At 36.4% G+C, this 19984-nt stretch overlaps 1 pseudogene; it reads left to right on the forward strand.

The window, feature by feature from the left end:
• The first annotated feature begins 9759 nt into the window (after positions 1-9759).
• LOC113197833 (lysophosphatidic acid receptor 1 pseudogene) lies at positions 9760-10793 on the forward strand (annotated as a pseudogene).
• The last annotated feature ends 9191 nt before the right edge of the window (positions 10794-19984 follow it).

The following is a 19984-nucleotide window of genomic DNA, read 5'->3' on the forward strand; positions in this document are numbered from 1 at the left end:
TCACTTATGCATAGTTTTTTGTTTGTTGGTTTGAGAGGGTGTTTGTTTTACATTGTTGGTACTGGGATTGAACCCAGGGGCACTTTACCACTGAGCCACATCCCCAGCATTTTCTAGATTTATTTAGAGACAAGGTCTCACTAAGTTGCTAAGGGCTTTGCTAATTTGCTGAGGCTGGCCTCAAATTTGTGATCCTCCTGCTTCAGCCTCCTGAATCATTGGGACTACAGTGTGTGCCCACCATGCACAGCTAAATTATGCAGAGTTTTATCATAATAACTGGTCAACCACACTTCACTCACTATTAGCCACATTATCTTTAAACACAAAGTATGATATACTATATATACACATAATTGCTTTCATGAATAAATGTGAATGGTTTCATAAATAATTCAAACTATCAATTCAAAACAATACCAGTTTGGCTCTAGAGTACATTTTAAAATGTGCTCTGTTTTAATAAAACCAAAAATATATGAAAGTTCAAATGATAAATGGTATCAGATGATTACTGATTATAAAAGGTTATTTGCTTTATAGCAAGTTTTTAGAATATGATTGTTTATAATAATTCAATTCATAGGTAGCACTTTAAATCTGTTACATTTGTTTTAATTATCTGAGGGGTGCTGGGAGAGTAGTGACTGAAAGGCACACGGGGATTCTCGTGTTCTAACAGTGTTCCATTTACCTATTGACTCTTCATTACATAGGTGCATTAAGTTTCTGAAATTTCTTTTTCTTTTTTTTTAAAGCCTAGGTTTTTTTATATTCATTCTTTAGTTACCTTTATTTTATTTATCTATTTTTATGTGGTGCTGAGGATTGAACCCAGGATCTCACATGTGGGAGGTGAACGCTCTACTGCTGAGCCACAATCCCAGCCCAAGTTTCTGAAATTTCAAGCTCATAATATGTGCATTTTTTCTGTATATGTACTTGAATTAAAAGGCTAAAAAGTGGGGCTGAGGTTGTGGTTCAGCAGTAGCACACTTGCCTGGCATGTGTGAGGCATTGAGTTCGATTCTCAGCACCACATATAAATAAATAAATTAAAGGTCTATCAACAACTAAAAAAAGTATTTAAAAAAGGCTAAAAAATGAAAGGATTGGAAAAAGTATGTCAGGAAAACAGAAAATATACACAAGAAGACATATACAAAGCAAGGTTGTTATATCTAAACATTACAGATGCTATCTCATTTTCCCGTGAGTTTGATCAGATCCCTATGACCCTGGTCCATTCACCAATCTATGAAGGACAGTGAACTATATCAGGAAGATTTGGATATGGATGGTTGAACATATGTGAATTACATTTTTGTGATTACTTTAAAAACAATAATAATAAAGATTTTTGATAAAATATATATTCTCTCAGATTTTCTAGAAACAGTAATATTATCTGCAAACAATTACAATTTTTCTCTTCCTTTGCAGCACAGTATTTATACATTTTTATTCCTCTTTCTTATTGACTGGAATTTCCAGAAAAATGTTGACACGAAGCAGGGTTGTCGAACACCTTAATTTTGGTTCTGTCTTCATTGATGCTTTCACCTTCTACATTAAAGATTTTCAGCTGTTTAAAATATATCTCACAGTAAAAAAAACAACAATAAAAAAAACACTTTTGGGAGATGGACTGAGAATTGAACATAGGACTTTTTGCACATAAGCATGCATTCTACCACTGAGATACATCCGCAGCCTTCCCCTAAACATTTTATTTTACAATCCCAGTACATTCAGAAACAGACAGACAGACAGACACACACACACACACACACACACACACACACACACACACAAACACACACACACACAGAGTTTTGTTTTAAAGAACCAATGCTCTTTCCAGGCACGGTGGTGTATGCCTGTAGTCCCAATGACTTGAGAGGCCGAGGCAAGAGGATCACAAGTTGAAGTTCAGCATTGGCAATTTAGCAAGACCCTCTCTCAGAATAGAAATTAAAAGGGTTGAGAATATAGTTTAATGATAGAGTGCCAGAAGAGGAGGAGGAAGGAAACAATGCTCTTTCGACATGCAACACGTTCTAACATTTTATATTCTGGTTGATGTTTTCATACAGGAGCATTAAAGACATTTAGGCACCATTGGGGAAATTTGAATATGACTAGGTTTTAGGTGATTCTAAGGTGTTAACTCTGTGTGTGTGTGTGTGTGTGTGTGGTTTTTTTTTTTTTCAGTACTGAGGGTTGAACCCTGGACACTTTACCCCTGAGGTCCATCCCTAGTACTTTTTATTTTTTTATTCTGAGGCAGGGTGTTACTAAATTGCCAAGGTTGGGCTCAAACTTAGATCCTCCTACTTCAGTTTCCATACTTACTGGAATTATAGCTGTGGGCCACTACACCCAGCTATTATTAATATTATTATTATTATTATTATTGGTGTTGCAGGGGATCAAACCCAGGGCCTTGCATGAGCTTGCTGTTAATTTTTTTTGAGACAGGTTATCACTAAATTGCCCAGGCTGGCCACAAACTCTCGGCTCAACTGATCTTCCCACTTCAGCCTCCCAAGTGCTGAGACTACATGTGTCATGCCACTAAACAAATCTGTTAATTTTTTACTTACTTATGTAAGTATGTATTTATGTGTTATTTATTTACTTAAATAATTGAAGTAATATCACTTGACTCACCCTAGTCCTGGCCTGGGTTATTTTATTCTGTTTATATGGCATCCTAGAAAATACCCCCCCCCCCACACACACACATTAAAAGGAATAGAAGACAGATGGATGCATGGAAGTTGGAGTGGGGAAAAACTTGACTACAAAGTAGAATGAGGAAACTTTCTGAAGGATGATATAACTATTTTCTATTCTGATCGTGATGGTGGTACTTACATGACCATATGCATTTGCATAGAACTAACTATACACCAAAAGGAGTGAATTTTACTTCATGTAAACTTTAAAAAGTATCAAAAGCAAAAATGAAATACAGGTTATGTGTATATGATAGTTCATGATACACTTTTCTCTACTTTTCTTCTCATGTGGTATCTCATGATAAAAAGTAAAATAGGGTTGGGAGTGTAGGGGGTTTGCCAAGCATATGCAAGTTTCTGGGTTTGATCCTCAGCACCAAAAATAAAGTAAAATATCAAAATGTCAGTTGCTTCCAAGTATATTGAGTCCCCAATCCACCATTTGAAAGACGATGATCTAAATATACATTCCTGAAATATTTAAATACTTAACAACATGTGTTATAACTTTGTAATCAGAAAAAGTAAAGAAAAAACAAAGATTTTGACACAAAGATGTTCATCTCAGCTCTGGTTATAATAGTGAAATATACTAAATGCTCAAGATTAGAGAGGCTAAATAAATTATGGTATAGCTATATGATGGAATCTCAGCAAGAAAAAGGAAAGAAGAAGCCAGGCACAGTGGTGTGCCTCTAGTCCCAGCTATTTGGGAGGCTGAGGCAGGAGGATCCTAAGTTGGTCAGCCTCAGCAACTTATTAAGACCCTGTCTCAAAATAAAAAAATAAAAAGGGTTGGGGATGTAAAGGACCCATGGTTCAATTTCTAGTACCACAAAAAAGGAATTAAAAGGATAAAATTATTTTTTATATAGCTTTTGTACAACTAAAGGAAATGTTCTTAATACAAAATTAAATGTAAAAAGAAGTACACATGATTGTACATACAAAATTATTTTAACCATGTTAATATTTTTTTCCTTTTGGTTCTGGGGATTGAACCCAGGGATACTTAACCACTGAACTGCATCCCCCACCCTTTTTATTTTTATTTTGAGACAGTGCTTACTAAGCTGCGTAGGGCCTTGCTAAGTTGCAAAGGCTGGCTTTGAATTCACGATCCTCCTATCTCAGCCTCTCAAGTTGCTGGAATTACAGGCATGTGCCACTGCACCCAGCAACAATATTAAATTTTCTGCAGAGAAATAGTAGAAGAAAATAAATTAAAATAGTTGTAGTTGTCTTGGGTGTTTTCATTTTCAATTTTTAAATTATTTCATTATTTTCCAAATTTTCTACAATGAGTGAAAATTTTAGTTGTCATAGACAATTCACAAGGTAAAAACAACATTATAGCAAAACACCAAACCAATAGGTAATATTGGCAAGTATAAGGGAAAGAAAATCAGTTTCCTGAACTATATATCTGCTAGTTCACTATGCCAGGTCAGTGCTATGTCAATAGAGTTTAAAATCATGCGTTTTGGCTGGGGGTAGTGGCTTATGCCTGTAATCCCAGCAGCTGAGATCGGAGGATCTTGAGTTCAAAGCCAGCCTCAGCAAAAAGTGAGGCATTAAACAACTCAGTGAGACCTTGTCTCTAAATAAAATACAAAAATGGGGCTGGTGATGTGGTTCAGTGGTTGAGTGCCCCCTGGGTTCAATCCCTGGTATCCAGAAAAAAAAAAAAGCCAGGCTCAAAAAAACAAAACAAAACCCCCCAAAAAACCCAAAAAACAGAAGTGCTAAGCAACTCTAAATAAAATATAAAAAGGGGCTGGGGATGTGGATCAGTGGTTGAGAGCTCCTGGGTTCAATACCAGTACCAAAAAAAAAAATCATGACTTCTGTTCAATAACTGAAAGCATGCTTAAATTTCAAAAGAACTTTTCTTGTTCAGTGTGGGGTATTGAATCCAAGGCTTCACACATACCGGGAAAACACCCTACCACTGAGCTTCTTAATTTTAACAAGACTTGTATTTTATACCCAGAGCCAGGCTGACAAAGATAGTTTTCTTTATCAACAGCCCTAATGGAATTGAAGACAATTATTGAGTACTTGTCATGGTGCTAAATGCTTTTTGAATTGAATTAGTTTGTGTGGCCTGCCATGACAAAATACCATGGATTGGGTGGGTTAGACACAGAAATTTATCTCTTCACAGTTCTGGAGACCAGAATTTCAAGATCAAGGTACTGCTCAATTTGTTTTTTCCTGAGTCCCCACCCCTCCTCTTTCCTCTCTCTCCTTGGTTTGCTGACAACTGTTTCCTTTCTGTGTCTTCATATGTTTTTTCCTCTCTGTACACACATATCCCTTATGCCTCTTTGAGGATCCAAATTCCCTCTTCTCATAATGATACAATCATATTGGATTAGGGTTCACCCTTATACCCTTAGATTAAGGTGATCACCCCTTTAAAGGCCCTATGTCTATGGAGATAATATAATCACATCCTAAGGTATTGTGGGTTAGGGCATCAGCTTACAAATTTTGGAGGGAAACATGCATTATCTGATTTCTCTAATATTGTGAAATACATTCATTCCTCATTTTAAAAAATATTTTTTGTACTTGTAGAAGGACACAATACCTTTATTTTATTTTATTTATTTATTTATTTATTTTTTTTTATGTGGTTCCCGGGAACCAACCCAGTGTCTCACGCATGCTAGGCAAGCGCTCTACCACTGAGCCACAAACCCAGCCCACATTCATTCCTCATTTTTGCCTCCCAAATTCCCCCTTTTGCATCAATCTCTCCCTAACCTCCAACCACCTTCCTCCGTTTCCTGCTCACATTCCCATCCAGTTATAGACACACAATAGTCTGTTTATAGAAAAGGTTAATGTCACAATTATTTATTTCATATATTTGTGCTTGCTTAATGTTAAGAGGTGCTTGGTTAACTCTTTTTCTAATTCTGACGTATTTTAATCCTTTCTTGGGTAGAAAACCTGCTGAAATTGAAGTGAAGCAGCCTACTGAATTGAACAGGACACTGCATCCTGTGCCTGATGAGAAATGCCTGGGGAGGGCCCTGGACATAGGATTTACACCTAGAGCTCCACAAAGCTAGAACTGAAGGTCTGCTCTGCCATTTGGGAATATATCCATGATTTTCTTCATTTATGATTACTTAACTTTAAAAAAAATAATAGACTCAATTTTTTTAGGGCAGTTTTTAGGTTCATGGAAAAATGGAGCAGTAATGGGGCTGGGGCTGGGGCTCAGTTGCAGAGCATTCGGCTAGCATGCATGAGGCACTGGGTTCGATCCTCAGCACCACATAAATGTAAAATAAAGATATTGTGTCCACCTAAAACTAAAAAATAAATATTTTTATAAAATGGAGCAGTAAGTATGGAAAGTTCCTATTGACCCTCTCTTTGCCCATCCCCCTCTCACAAAAAATTCCCCATTATCAAAATCTTGCATTTGTGTGGTACATTTGTTACAGTTGATGAGCCAGTATTGAATACCATATTATTATTATTGACTAAAGTTGATAGTTTAGTTTACATTGGGTACACTCTCTGTTGTGTGGTTTTTGTTTTGTTTTGCTTGTTTGAGGTTTTGTTTTACTGTTGTTTTGGTTTCATGCAGGATTTTTGTTTGGTTGGTTAGGGGTTTTTTTGTTTTTTTTTTTTTTTTTTTTGGAGGGGGTTGTTTTTGCTGTACTAGGGATTGAAAACAGGACCTTGCATCTGCTTGAAAGGTGTTATACCACTGAGCTACAGCCCCAACCTTTATTTTATTATTTATTTTTAATATTTCTAGTTGTAGATGGACACAATACCTTTATTTCATTTATTTATTTTTATGTGGTGCTGATGTTTGAACCCAGTACCTCACAAGTGCTCCACCACTGAGCTACAACCCCAGACCTCTTATTTTATCTTGAGACAGTGTCTCATCACGTTGCCCAGGTTGGCCTTGAATTTGTGGTACAGGTGTGTACCACAATGACCATCTTTATCTATAGGCTTTTACAAGTATATAATGACATGATCCACCATCACAGTATCATACATGCTAGTTTCCAAAACCTCAAAATCCCTGTGATCTACCTCTTCATCCCTCCCTCCCCATCCCTTACCTTGGGCACCCACTAATACTATTACTGTCACTAATATTTTGCCTTTTCCAGAATGTTATATATTTAGAGTCATACAGTATGTACCCATTTTTGAATTGGCTTCTTTCACTTAGCGATATACATTTAAAGTTTCTCCACAACTCTTTGCAGCTTGATAGCTTATTCTTTTTATCACTGAATAATATTACAATGTCTGAATGTACCACAATTTATCCATTGACCTATTGAAAGATGTCATGGTTTCTTTCAAATTTTTGAAATTATGAATAAAGCTGCTATAAATATTCATGTGATTTATAAAATTTCTGTTTGTTTGTTTGTGGCACTGGGAATTGAACCCAGGGTGGCTCTATCACTGAGCCATACCCCCAGCCCTTTTTATTTTATTTTTTCTTTTGGGATAGGGTCTCACTAAGTTGATGAGGCTGGCCTTAAACTTATAATCCTCCTGCCTCAGCTTCCAGAGTTGCTGCGATTATAAGTTTGTGCTATTATTCCCAGGTTATTCAAAGGTTTTTGTGTGGATGATTTAGCTTTTATTTGAAAACAGAATTCTGAAATAATTTAAAATATTTTTTTTAGTTGTAGATGGACACAATAGCTTTATTTGTTTATTTTTATGTGGTTCTGAGGATTGAACCCAGTGCCTCAAACATGCTAAGCAAGCACTCTACCACTGAGCTATAGCCCCAGCCCCTAAAATACATTTTGATGTTAGTTTTCATTGCAAAATAATACATGCTTGCTCCTACACATTCAAACATTACAGAAATGAATAAATTAAAAAGTGAAAGCTGGTCTCTGTCATTCTACAACCTTTTAAAACTATCATAAAATAATATATACTCATTATAGAAAATCTGGAAGACACAAAAGTAAAATAAAGAAAATCAATCCCTAGTGCCACCTCACAAAGACAACTTATCATTAACATTTTGGTGCATTTCCAGTGCTTAAGGATATAAAAAAAAATTTGTCATTATAATTGTCTTAGAGCCAGGCGTGGTGGCTCATGCCTATAATCCCAGTAGTTGTGGAGGATGAGACAGGAGAATCACGAGTTCAAAGCCAACCTTAGCAACAGTGAGGTGCTAAGCAACTCAGTGAGACCCTGTCTCTAATTAAACAATACAAAATAAGGCTGGGGATGTGGCTCAGTGGTCGAGTGCCCAGAGTTCATCCCAGTACCAAAATAATAATTGTCTTAGAGACTCACTCACACACACACACACACACACACACACACACACACACAAATAGCATAGACTAAGAAAAAATTGGAAAATAAAGATATATTAACAGAAAAATAATTTAAACCACTCAAACTTTTACCACCCAATGATAATCACTGTTAATATTTTGGTGTGTGTGTCCTTATAGATTTACATCTTTATATAGGGATGTGTATATATGAACATGGGATCATCCTAGACATACTGTTTTGTAATTTTCTTTTTTCAGTTTATAATACTTTGTAACATCTTTCCATTTTAATAAATGCATAAATTTATACTTCATATATGAGGCCTGCCATATATGGGGCCAATTCCACTTAATGGGCATATCATAATTTATTTTGTCAGTGTACTATTGCTGAACATTATACAGATTCCAAGTTTTCACCATTATGAATAATGCTTCAGGAAATAGCCTTGTATATCTTTAAGTGTTTGTCCAGTTATTTCTTGACTATAAATACCTAGGAGTCAAAATACAAGGACAAAGAATATGGGCACTGAAAAACTATTAAATGGAAAATACATACATATGTACATACATATATAGGTTGACCAAGATTTAAATCATACAAAAATATACACAATAAAATATAAATCTCCCTCTTACCCCATACTTTCCAAGTCACTCATTGTTTTATATATAAATTATAGCATAATATACATATAAATTTGCATTTTTTCTTTGCTGACTATGTCTTGGACAGATTTCCCTGTCAGTATAGATGTCTTATTTTTATTTTATTTTGCATATTAAAAATGAACAATGAGGGCCTGGGGTTGTGGCTTAATGATAGAGTGCTTGCCTAACATGCGTGAGGCACTGGGTTCGATCCCTGGCACCACATAAAAATAAGAAAAATAAAATAAAATAAAGATATTGTGTCCATTTACAACTAAAAAAAATGAATAATGAACCTTGAAGACATTATTTTAAGTGAAATAAGCCAGACAAAAAAGGACAAATATCATGATTCTTCTTATATGAAATACCTAGTCATTAAAGTCATAGAAATAGAAAGTAGAAGAGTAGTTACCAGAGGTTGGGAGGATAGGAATTGGAGACTTATTGTTTAATGGGTACAGGTTTCAGTTTAGAATGATGAAAAATTTTTGGAGACATGTGATGGTGATGGTTGAACAACAATGTGAACATACTTACTGCCACTGACCTATACACTTAAAAATATTTAAAATGGGGATTTAGGCTATAGTTCAGTAGTAGATGAATTTTCTAGCATGTGAGAGATCCTGGGTTCAATTCCCAGGTGTATAGAAAAAGTGCTTAAATGGGGCTGGGAACATGGCTCAGTAGTAGAGCACTTGCCTACTATGAACAAAGCCTTGGGTTCACTTCCCAGAACCAAGAAAAATAAATGGTCAAAAGCAGAAGACAGGGACTTAGGTGAGCCACCCAATTAATTGTTGAGCTTCCACCATATACTGGAGGACAGTAGAAAACGAGACATGTAAGGCCCCCCTCTGACATGGAGTTTCCATTTGTCCTGAAGTTTGTTTGAAATTCCTTCAAGTAGGGGGTCCACAGTTTCTCCTAGTATGACTCTGATCTGGTTAGCAACTACAGAAAAAAAATGAATAATGAACCTACAGAATTGGCTCCTGTGTGTGGCACTATAGTGCTGAAGCATGATCACTTCCCACAACCACAGAGCTATCATGGCTGCTGCATCTACTTCTACTCCCTGTAATTTCACAGTTCCAGTTCATAGCCATGAATCAACCATGGCCTTTCCACAATGAGTCCATCGCCTTCTTCTATAACCAGGGTGGACAGTATGTTGCCACAGAATAGAACACAGTCAGAAAGCTGGTTTGTGTCTTCATCATGTTGGCCAACCTACTCATCATGGTGGTAATCTACATCAATTGCTGCTTCCATTTCCTATTTATTACTTTAATGGTTAATTTGGCTGCTGCAGATTTCTTTGCTTGGTTGGTCTACTTCCATGTAATGTTTAACACAGGTCTTAATACCATTACCACATGGCTCCTCCATCAAAGCCTCATTGACACCATCCTGATAGCATCTGTGGCCAACTTACTGGCTATTTCAGTCAATGAACACATTACAGTTTTCTGCATGCAGCTCCATCTACAGATGAGCAACTGGCAGGTTATGGTGTCATTGTAGTCATCTGGTCTATGGACATTGTTATGGGTGCTATACCCAGTGTGCATCTGTGATATCAAAAATTGTTCCAACATGGCACCCCTCTATAATGACTCTTACTTAGTCTTCTGGGCCATTTTCATTTTGGTGATCTTTGTGGTAATGGTGGTTATCTTTGCTTATATCTTTGGGTATGTTCCCCAGAAGACTATGAGAATGTATCAGCACAGTTCTGGACCCTGGCAGAATCAGGACACCATGATGAATCTATTGAAACTGTGGTCATTAAGCTTGGTGCTTTTATCACCTGCTGGACTCCTGGATTGGTCTGGTTACTACTATATGTGTGTTGTCCATATATGTGTGTTCTGGCCTTTTCCTCCTCCTTGCTGAATTCAACATGAACCCCACCATGTACTCCTACCAAGACAAGGAGATGAGTACCACCTTCAGACAGATCCTCTGCTGCCAGCACAGTGAGAACACCAACAGCACCATGGAAGGCTCAGATTTCTCTGCTTCCTTCTTCAAACACGCCATCTTGGCTGAAGTTCACGGCAATGACCACTCTGTGGTTTAGAAAGGAAATTAAGATACAAAGTCAACTGTCCTTTACAGAGAGATGGACTGCCTTCCCCCAGGTAATTGCCAGGGCAAAGTGGGGAGTGAGAGAGGAGAGGAAGAAATTCTTGTACTTCAACACTAATTAATGGCAATATTTGTTCCTAGACCCCAAGAGACTTGATATTCATTGACGTGACAACTTTCTTCCTGATCCTCATTCCTTTGAAAGTAGAAAGTGTAGTTCTTGTGATGGAATTGAGGAATGGACTCTGGAATGTCCATTTAAATTACACTAACTAGACTTGAAAAAATTTTCTGTGGTTTGGTGCAAGTCAGAATAAATTCTGATGAATTAAAGCCACAACTTCATTTACATACAGGCTTCTCTTTTTCTTTTTTAAGGATGCATTTCATTTAATAAACATGTTTATGTCTACCAGTATGTTTATGATGGATAAGAATAGTCTGTTAAACTACCATAATTTCATTTTCCCCTTATGTAGGAAAACTGTAAAATAAAATTAGTTTTTTGTTTAAAAAGTATGCATTAAATGCATTTATGCATATGTTTTGCTTAAAAAGATAAAATAATTTTAATTTTAAATCTTCTAGGAAATAAAAGATCCTAGTTGTCAAAACAAGTATATGGCTATGAAAGAAACAATGTTCTAATCATAACACTATATTTTTATTAAAGTGTTGTGATAAAACAAATAGGGAATATAAGTTTATTATTGAAATAATATGTACTCTAAAAAAGTCATAGAAGATGAAGCACAGTAATTTTGTGCTTGCACATTTACAATATCCAAGTACATTTTTTTTTAAATTTTTGTAGTTGTAGATAAACACAATACCTTTATTTCATTTGTTTATTTTCATGTGGTACCAGGGATCGAACCCAGTGCCTCACACATGCTAGGCAAGTGCTCTAACACTGAGCCACAACCATGGCCCCTCCAAGTACATTCTTATTGCCTGTACATCAAAGGAAATTTTTAAAAAAATATTTTTAGTTGTAGATGCACACAATACCTTTGTTTTATTTATTTATTTTTATGAGGTGCTGAGGATTGAACCAGTGTCCCATACATACAAGACAAGTGCTCTACCACTGTGCTACAACCCCAGCTCCAGAGAAGATTTTTAATGGTCTGTTTTTCTGGGTTATAAAATAATATTTGTTGTAGAAAACTTGAAAATTACAGAAATATGTAAAAAAGAAAAAAATTATCATTAATATCACATGCCAGAAGTAACCATCTTTAATAGTTCCCTCATGTATACCTATATGTATATTACATATGTTTTACAAAATTGGGATCAGACTGTAAACAGTTTTGAAACTTGCTTTTTTAGGTTGCAGAATTGCCAGATTTTCCTATGCATTAAAAATTTTACCCCCCCCAAATTATTTTAGTGGCCATGTAATATTCAATTTAATGGATGCAACTCAGTTAATTTAACCAACCCCATATTGTTGACGATTTAGATTATTTCTCATTTTCACTATTATAAAGTGGCAAAAAAATGTATACATAAACCTTTGACTATATTCATCATTTACATGGGACCTATTCCCATGAAGAAATTTTTAAAATGTAAAATGTCTTCTTGTGCATTTACTTTTAATATAAAAAAGGATTTCCTGCTTTTGTACTGCACGGGATAGCAATTGTGAGTAAAACCAGTTAATTTACCTTCTTACAAAAGAAATGCAGAGGTTACATTAGTTGAGAGTGATTTATTTATTTATTTATTTATGGTGTTGGTGATTGAACCCAGCAGCAATCAACCACTGAGCTACTTCCCCAGCTCTTTTTATGTTTTATTTTGAGACAGGGTCTTGCTAAGTTGTTTAGGTCCTTGCTAAGTTGCTGAGACTGGCTTTGAATATGTGGTCCTCCCTCCTCAAACTCCCAAGTGGCTGAGATTACCAGCATGTACCACCATGCCCAGTTAGAGTGAGCTTTTTAAAAAAATATTTATTTATTTATTTATTTATTTATTTATTTATTTATTTTGCATTACAATTCTTAATATATCATTATATCATAATTTATCATATCTTTGATTATATTAGAGTGAGCTTTTAGTATTACAAAATGGATTAGAAACAGTCAAGGATCACAATAATCAAGATACCCCAATATACCTATCAATTCCAAATTTTGTTTGCAGACTAGTTTTCTCTCTTCTGGTGACCACAATTGTAATGAGAATTGAAGAAAATACAAAGAAATCCAAAGTGCCAGGTGAATAAAGTATTGGTGGTTAAGTAGCTTGGGCCCTTCTGTCTATAGCAAAGAGATTAGGTGTGTCTATATGTGACTGGCCATCCTAGGTGATACCTGTTTAATACAGTGTCAAGGTTAAGTAGTGATTTGCATCAGTTTGTTACAACATGGAAACAGGAAGTAACAGAATATTGAAGCAGGTACAAGGAGGTCAGGAGGACATCTAAGAGAAAGAAGAATGGCGTCTAAGAAGGAGGAAGTCAATACACAGACAGCATTGAGAGGGCAGACTTGTGAAAGAAATATGGAAAGTGAAGAGAATATGGAGAACCAGCTAGCAGAAAGGTGTTTGCACATTATACAAAATGCAAAACATCTTAAATTGGAAGTGAAAGAAATGAACTTGGACTTTTACTGATGTGCCAATTTTTATTGAGGAGATATGGACTATTTGAGATTAAAAGCAGTATGCAATTCAGTTAATAGCCATTGTATTTTCCTTTTTTTTTCTTTTTTTCCCTGGTCCTTTTTAGTTACACATGGCAGTCGATTCTATTTTGACATAATTATATAAGCTTGGAATATCTCTTGTACTAATTCAGACCCCAGGACCTCTCCTTCCCCTTCCCTCTTCCTACCCCTGCTCTCATCCCTCTATTGATCTTTCTGCCATTTACCCATAGCTATGTTTGAAAATTAATTTCTGGATATACATGATGGTGAGATTAACTGTGGTATATTCATATATATACATACAAAGTACATAGGAAAGTTATATTGAATAGGTGGCCAAGTCACTGGGTCTGGCAACTACAGTCATGGGAAGCAGAGAAAGAAAAGTCTAGATAAATAGGGACAGAGCCAGCAGTTCAATTGTGGTGGTAGTGGGATAAAACACTTTGTCTCTGAGGCTCAAACACATGATGCCTGGTAAGAGTCCACTCCCCAGATACCCAGGTGATTGTTAGTTTCAAGAATCAGCTTGGCTATGCTATGGTGCCCAGCTGTTTGTTAATGGTTAGTCTAGATATTGCTATGAAGGTTTTCTGTAGATATGATTAATATTTAAAATCAGTTGTCTTTAAGTAAAGAAAATTACCCTCATTAATGTACATGGGCCTGATCCATTATTCATTTGAAGACCTTAAGAACAAAAAATGAGGTTTCTTAGAAAGAAGGAAATCTGCCCAAGACTCTAATAGTGAAATTCTACCTGAGTTTCTAGTCCACTCTCTGGATTTTGGATTTGCCAGCTTCCACAGTCACGTAAGCCAATTCCTAGATCTCTCTTTGTTCTAGTTTCGCTTATTTTTTAATAATATTTTTAGTTGTAGATGGACACAATACCATTATTTTATTTTTATTTTTTTACCTTTATTTGTTTTTATGTGGTGCTGAGGATCAAACCCAGGGCCTCGCACTTGCTAGGCGAGCGTGCTACCACTGAGCCACAACGCCAGACCAAGCAACTGTTTTTTTTTTTTTTTCTAACTATTATTTTTTTCGAGCGTGCTACCACTGAGCCACAACGCCAGACCAAGCAACTGTTTTTTTTTTCTAACTATTATTTTTTTTTTAGTTGTAGATGGACACAATACCTTTATTTTGTTTATTTATTTTTTATTTGTATGTGGTGCCAGGGATCGAACCCAGTGCCTCACACATGCTAGGCAAGCGCTCTGCCACTGAGCCACAGCCCCGGCCCCCTTTATTTTTTTAACATGGTGCTGAAGATCAAACCCAGTGCCTCACACATGCTAGGCAAGTGCTCTACCACTGAGCTACATACAGTTCAGTCCTTCTCTTAATTTTTATTTGTTCTTTTTAGATATACATGATGGTAGAGTGTATTTTGACATATTATACAAACATAGAGTATAATGTATTCTAATTAGAATCCCATTCTTGTAATTATACATGATGTGGAGTTTCACTGGTCATATATTCATATATGAACATAGGAAGGTTTCTGATTTATTCTGTTGTCATTTCTATTCCCATTCCCCCTTACTTCCCTTCATCCCCCTTCATATAATCCAATGAACTTCTATTCTTCTCTCACCACCTCTTATTGTGTGTTAGCATCTGCATTCAGCCTTTTTTCAGGGGTGATTAGCTTATTTCACTTAGCAGGATAGTCTCCAGTTCCATCCATTTAACCAGCAAATGCCATAATTTCATTCTTCTTTCTGGCTGAGTTATATCCCATTGTGTATCATACTACATTTTCTTTATCTATTCATCTGTTAAAGGGCACTTAGGTGGTTCCATAGCTTATCTATTGTGAATTGAGCTGCTATAAATAATGATGTGGCTGTGTCACTATAGGATGCTGGTTTTATATGCATTTTATATGCTAAGGAGTAGGAAAAGTGTGTCAAATGGTGGTTTCAATCCAAGTTTACTCAAGAATCTCCATACTGCTTTCCAGAGTAGTTGCACCAATTTGCAGTCCACCAGCAATGTATGAGTGAACCTTTTTCCTCCACATCCTTTACAACATTTATTGTTACTTTTATTCTTGATAATTGCCATTCTGAGATGAAATCTCAGTGCAGTTTTAACTGGCATTTCTGTAATTGCTAGAGATATTGAACATTTTTTTCATATAATTTTGGCCATTTGCATTTCTTCTTCTGTGAGGTGCCTCTTCAGTGTTTTGCCCATTTATTGATTGGGTTTAAATCTCTTAATTTATATATTTCCTATGGTTCTGTTTCTGTGGAGAACTCTGACAGATATAAGTCCCATGGCCTGTTCCCTTTGGCAGTGACCACTTATTGTGGTTATAGGAAAATGAGCACGACCCTTTCCCTTCCACCTGTTTCATATCTGTGTACCCTGGGGCAGGCTCTTGAGTCTCTCTGGACCTTAGTTATTCTTATGTCAAACGGGTATATTTGATCCCTACCTTACTTGCTGGTATTCAGAATAGCTTCCAACTGGAATGGCATAGGTCCCAATCAATCAGAATGCATGCTAGTCAAAAACCAACTGATCACCCTCACCGTTGAAGAATCAGCAGCTCATTGTGAGACTCCCTTGTATGTGAGCACTTGTTTTATATTCTTACTCCAAAGCTGTGCTTCTCAATAACTTGTAGGAATATGTGTTTTTAACAAGTTCTCCAGAGATTCTGATTATCAAAGAAAACTGGGAAAGGCAGAAATCATGCCCGGGACCTAATAGGCATGGTGGGTTCTTACTGTATTTTAGCCATAACTTCTTCCCATCAAGATCCCTCAGAAAAGGTGTTAGTTAATGAGTCATACCATCCCTGGAACAAGAACAAACAACTGATGGGATACTCAGATTCAGAGAAAATATGCAAAGGTTTCTAGTCACACTATATTGTGTAAACATTTTATTAATGTGAACTGCAGTTGATGGGGCTGGGGCATTTTTTCCCATAATGAAGAGAATAAATAGAGTGATATTATATTGGCCAGGTGGCCTCTGAAGTTCCACTCTAGTTCAGAAACCTGGGTTCAATCTGACTTTCTCAGAAAGTAGCTATGCAATTATGCATAAAACATCAACCTCTCTAAACTCCCATTTGTTATGTGTAAAAGAGACAATAATATTTGCTCAATTTCTCTCCCTGTATGTTTTGATAATCAAATGGAATGAGATACCAAAAAGGTCACTGAGATCAGCTAGTCCAACTCCCTTATTTTAGAGATGGGGAGACTAAGGCCCCAAGAGAAAAAAGAAAATGCTCAAGGTCTCCGAACTACCATTACTATGGTCTCTCAATGATTACTACATAGAATAAGGACAACTTTGAAGTCAGTCAAACCTGGGTTTCAATTCCTGTCCTTGTACTTACTCTGTGATCTTAAACAAGTAACTTTATCTCTCTGTTCCTCAGTTTCTTTTTTTTTCAAAATGGTATAAGAATAGTAGCTACCCCATAGGGTTGTGCTGAGTGGTGAGTGGCATGGCACACAAGAATGGCTCAATGTGGCCTGGCCATGCTTTGCTTTTTTTCTCTAATCCTACTGTCACCTCAAGAATATCTCCAGATCTCACAGAGTCCCTGCATCTTCTTGACAACATGGCAAGTGTTACAGAGGGATTGCATTATGGGGGAGGAGGCTGTGTCTTTCTGCAGATAGATCACCATTTTCCTCCAAAGAGTAGATCTATGCTCACATATTCAAGTAGGTGCTAAGGTCCATTGTGCCAAGAAAATCTACTGAGTCCAAATGAATTGCCAGTCCCCCCAAATAATTGGATTAGTGATACTTGGGATGCCTGTGAGTTTTTCTGGGCCCACTGCCATGAAAAATCTGTTTTCCAAAGAACATATAATACATCTCTTCTCAGCCTGGCCTTAGTTCAAACTTTCATGTTAAATGGGGAAACAGTCCTTCCTTCCTCTAACTAGACAATTTTAGCGTGGGCATTACATATGAAATCAGGTGCTGAATGTGGGTCACAGAGGTTAAAAACCCAAGTACTACCTCCAGAATCACATGATAATGATTCTGGTTGAAGGTCCATTTGGCCAGGATATATGTGAAAAAATCCTGCTATAATAACTTGCTCAGAAAACAATTTTTATGCCCTTTAACTCACTGCTAGGAATTAACTCTAATAGAGTAATTTTAAATTAATTAATTAATTAATTGTGGTGCTGAGTATTGAACCAAGGGCCTTGTGCATGTGAAGCAAGCACTCTACCAACTGAGCTATATCCCCAGCACCAAAATTTATTTGTTTGAAAATATTTATTGGGAATTTGGATGCATAGGTGATAAGAACTTTGGGAGGAAAAATAAAATAAAGCAGATTCTTTACATGGAGGCATTTCCAAATTGTAGCTTTTGCATAATTACATTAATTTTCTTACATTCAGGTATCAAGTGCATTTTGGTATATTAATTGGGAAGAATTTATACATTCATTAAAACAATAAATACAAAGACTATGGAACAAAAATATCAGTGTTTATGAAATAATATTAAGGAAAAAAGTGGCATCAAGCTGTGTATACACTACAATTACAATTATGTAAAAAGTGTCTGTATATATGAATAAAGATTGAAAGGCGGTCTAGAGAAAAAAATCAGGATGTGGGATTATGGGTAGTTCTAATTCCTTATAAAATATTCTTTAATTCTATGTTAATTAGACATTATTTAAATGGAAAGTCAAAAATATTCCCAACTAGGGTAACAGGAATAAAAGATGTGAAGCACAATGTTTGCCTGAATGCTAAGTTAAAGAGCTGTGTAAGGAAAATGATTCTCTATGCCACTTATTTGAAAACTAGCTTCCATTTGTGTTTGGGGGAATAGGTATTGGTAACCCATAATGATACATCTTAGAATTTTTTAGTGGGGAGCAGTACCAGGGATTGAACTAAGGGGCACTCAACCACTGAGCCACATCCCCAGAACAATTTTGTATTTTATTAGAGACAGGGTCTCACCGAGTTGCTTAGCTGCTGCTGAGGCTGGCTTTGAACTCGCGATCCTCCAGTCTGCCTCCCGAGCCGCTGGGATTACAGGCATGTGCCCCCACAGTTGGCTAATCTTAGAATTTTTCTAAGAACCAACTGAAGCTTAAGGCCATGTATATTGTATGATGTACAACTTTAAGAGGATGTCTTTTACATTGTGGCCCATATAATGGTGTTTCCTGGGGTTGTAGAGTACACAATAAAAAAAATTTAATATATCGCAGCCCTGCCAAGTCCTAATATTACTAACCATGACTGGTTTGGGGCATGCCTTGTTCATCTAGATTGTAAAAGCTACATTGAGATATAATTCAAGTACCATAAAAACCACCCATTTAAAGTGTGCAATTCAATGGTTTTACTACATGTACAGAATGGACAACCATCAGGATAATTAATTTTAGACCATGTTATAACCCCATGAAGAAATCTTGTATCCTTTAACTATCACCCCAAGTCCCCACCCCCTCCAATCCTAGGCCATTATCATTATAATTTCTGCCTCTATAGATTTGCCTTTACCAAACATTTCATGTAAGTGGAACCATAGCAATAGCTATTCTTTTGTTATTGGCTTCTTTCACTTGTCATAATATACTGATATATGGGCTGGAATTGTAGCTCAGTGGTAGAGTGCTTGCTTTGCACATGTGAGGCCCTGGGTTCAATCCTCAGCACCACATAAAAAATAAACAAATAAAAATAATGTACTGATATATTCTACAACATAGATGGGACCTTGAAAACATAATGCAAGTTTTTGAGTGGACATGGGTTTTCATTTTGCTTGGGTGTATACATAGGAGTGTAATTGTTGGGTTAAATAGTAATTTTATTTTCTTTTTTTTTTCTTTTTTTTTATTGGTCGTTCATAACATTACATAGTTCTTAATACATCATATTACACGGTTTGATTCAAGTGGATTATGAACTCCCGCTTTTACCCCGTATACAAATTGCTGTATCACATCAGTTACCCTTCCATTGATTGACATATTGCCTTTCTAGTGTCTGATGTATTCTGCTGTCTGTCCTATTGTCTATTATCCCCCCTTAAATAGTAATTTTAGGTTTCAATTTCTTTTTCTTTTTTTTTAGCGAATTTTATTTTATTTATTTATTTTTTATTGGTTGTTCAAAACATTACAAAGTGTCGCGACCCCTTGCCCGCAAGGAAGACGCAACTCAGGAATCTTCTCTCAGCAGTTTATTCAGGTCCTTGATACTTTTTCTTCTTCCAGCTGTTTATTTAGGCCTTTGTTTTGACATGTCTTTTAGTTTCTACTTCTACTCCTACTGCTACTTCTACTCCTACTCCTACTACTACTACTCCTACTACTACTACTACTACTACTACTCCCGTGTGCCCCAGCCTTAATAAAGCAGATAAAGCCCCAATGCACAACTGCCACGTGGACTTTTCTCATAGGGTGCCAAGTCACAGCGTGCCAACTCATTCTGATAAGGAGTTGTTTGTCACAGACTACAGGGGAAACCAGCGCC

This window comes from Urocitellus parryii, chromosome X (assembly GCF_045843805.1).
Source record: "Urocitellus parryii isolate mUroPar1 chromosome X, mUroPar1.hap1, whole genome shotgun sequence".
Classification (NCBI taxonomy): domain Eukaryota; kingdom Metazoa; phylum Chordata; class Mammalia; order Rodentia; family Sciuridae; genus Urocitellus; species Urocitellus parryii.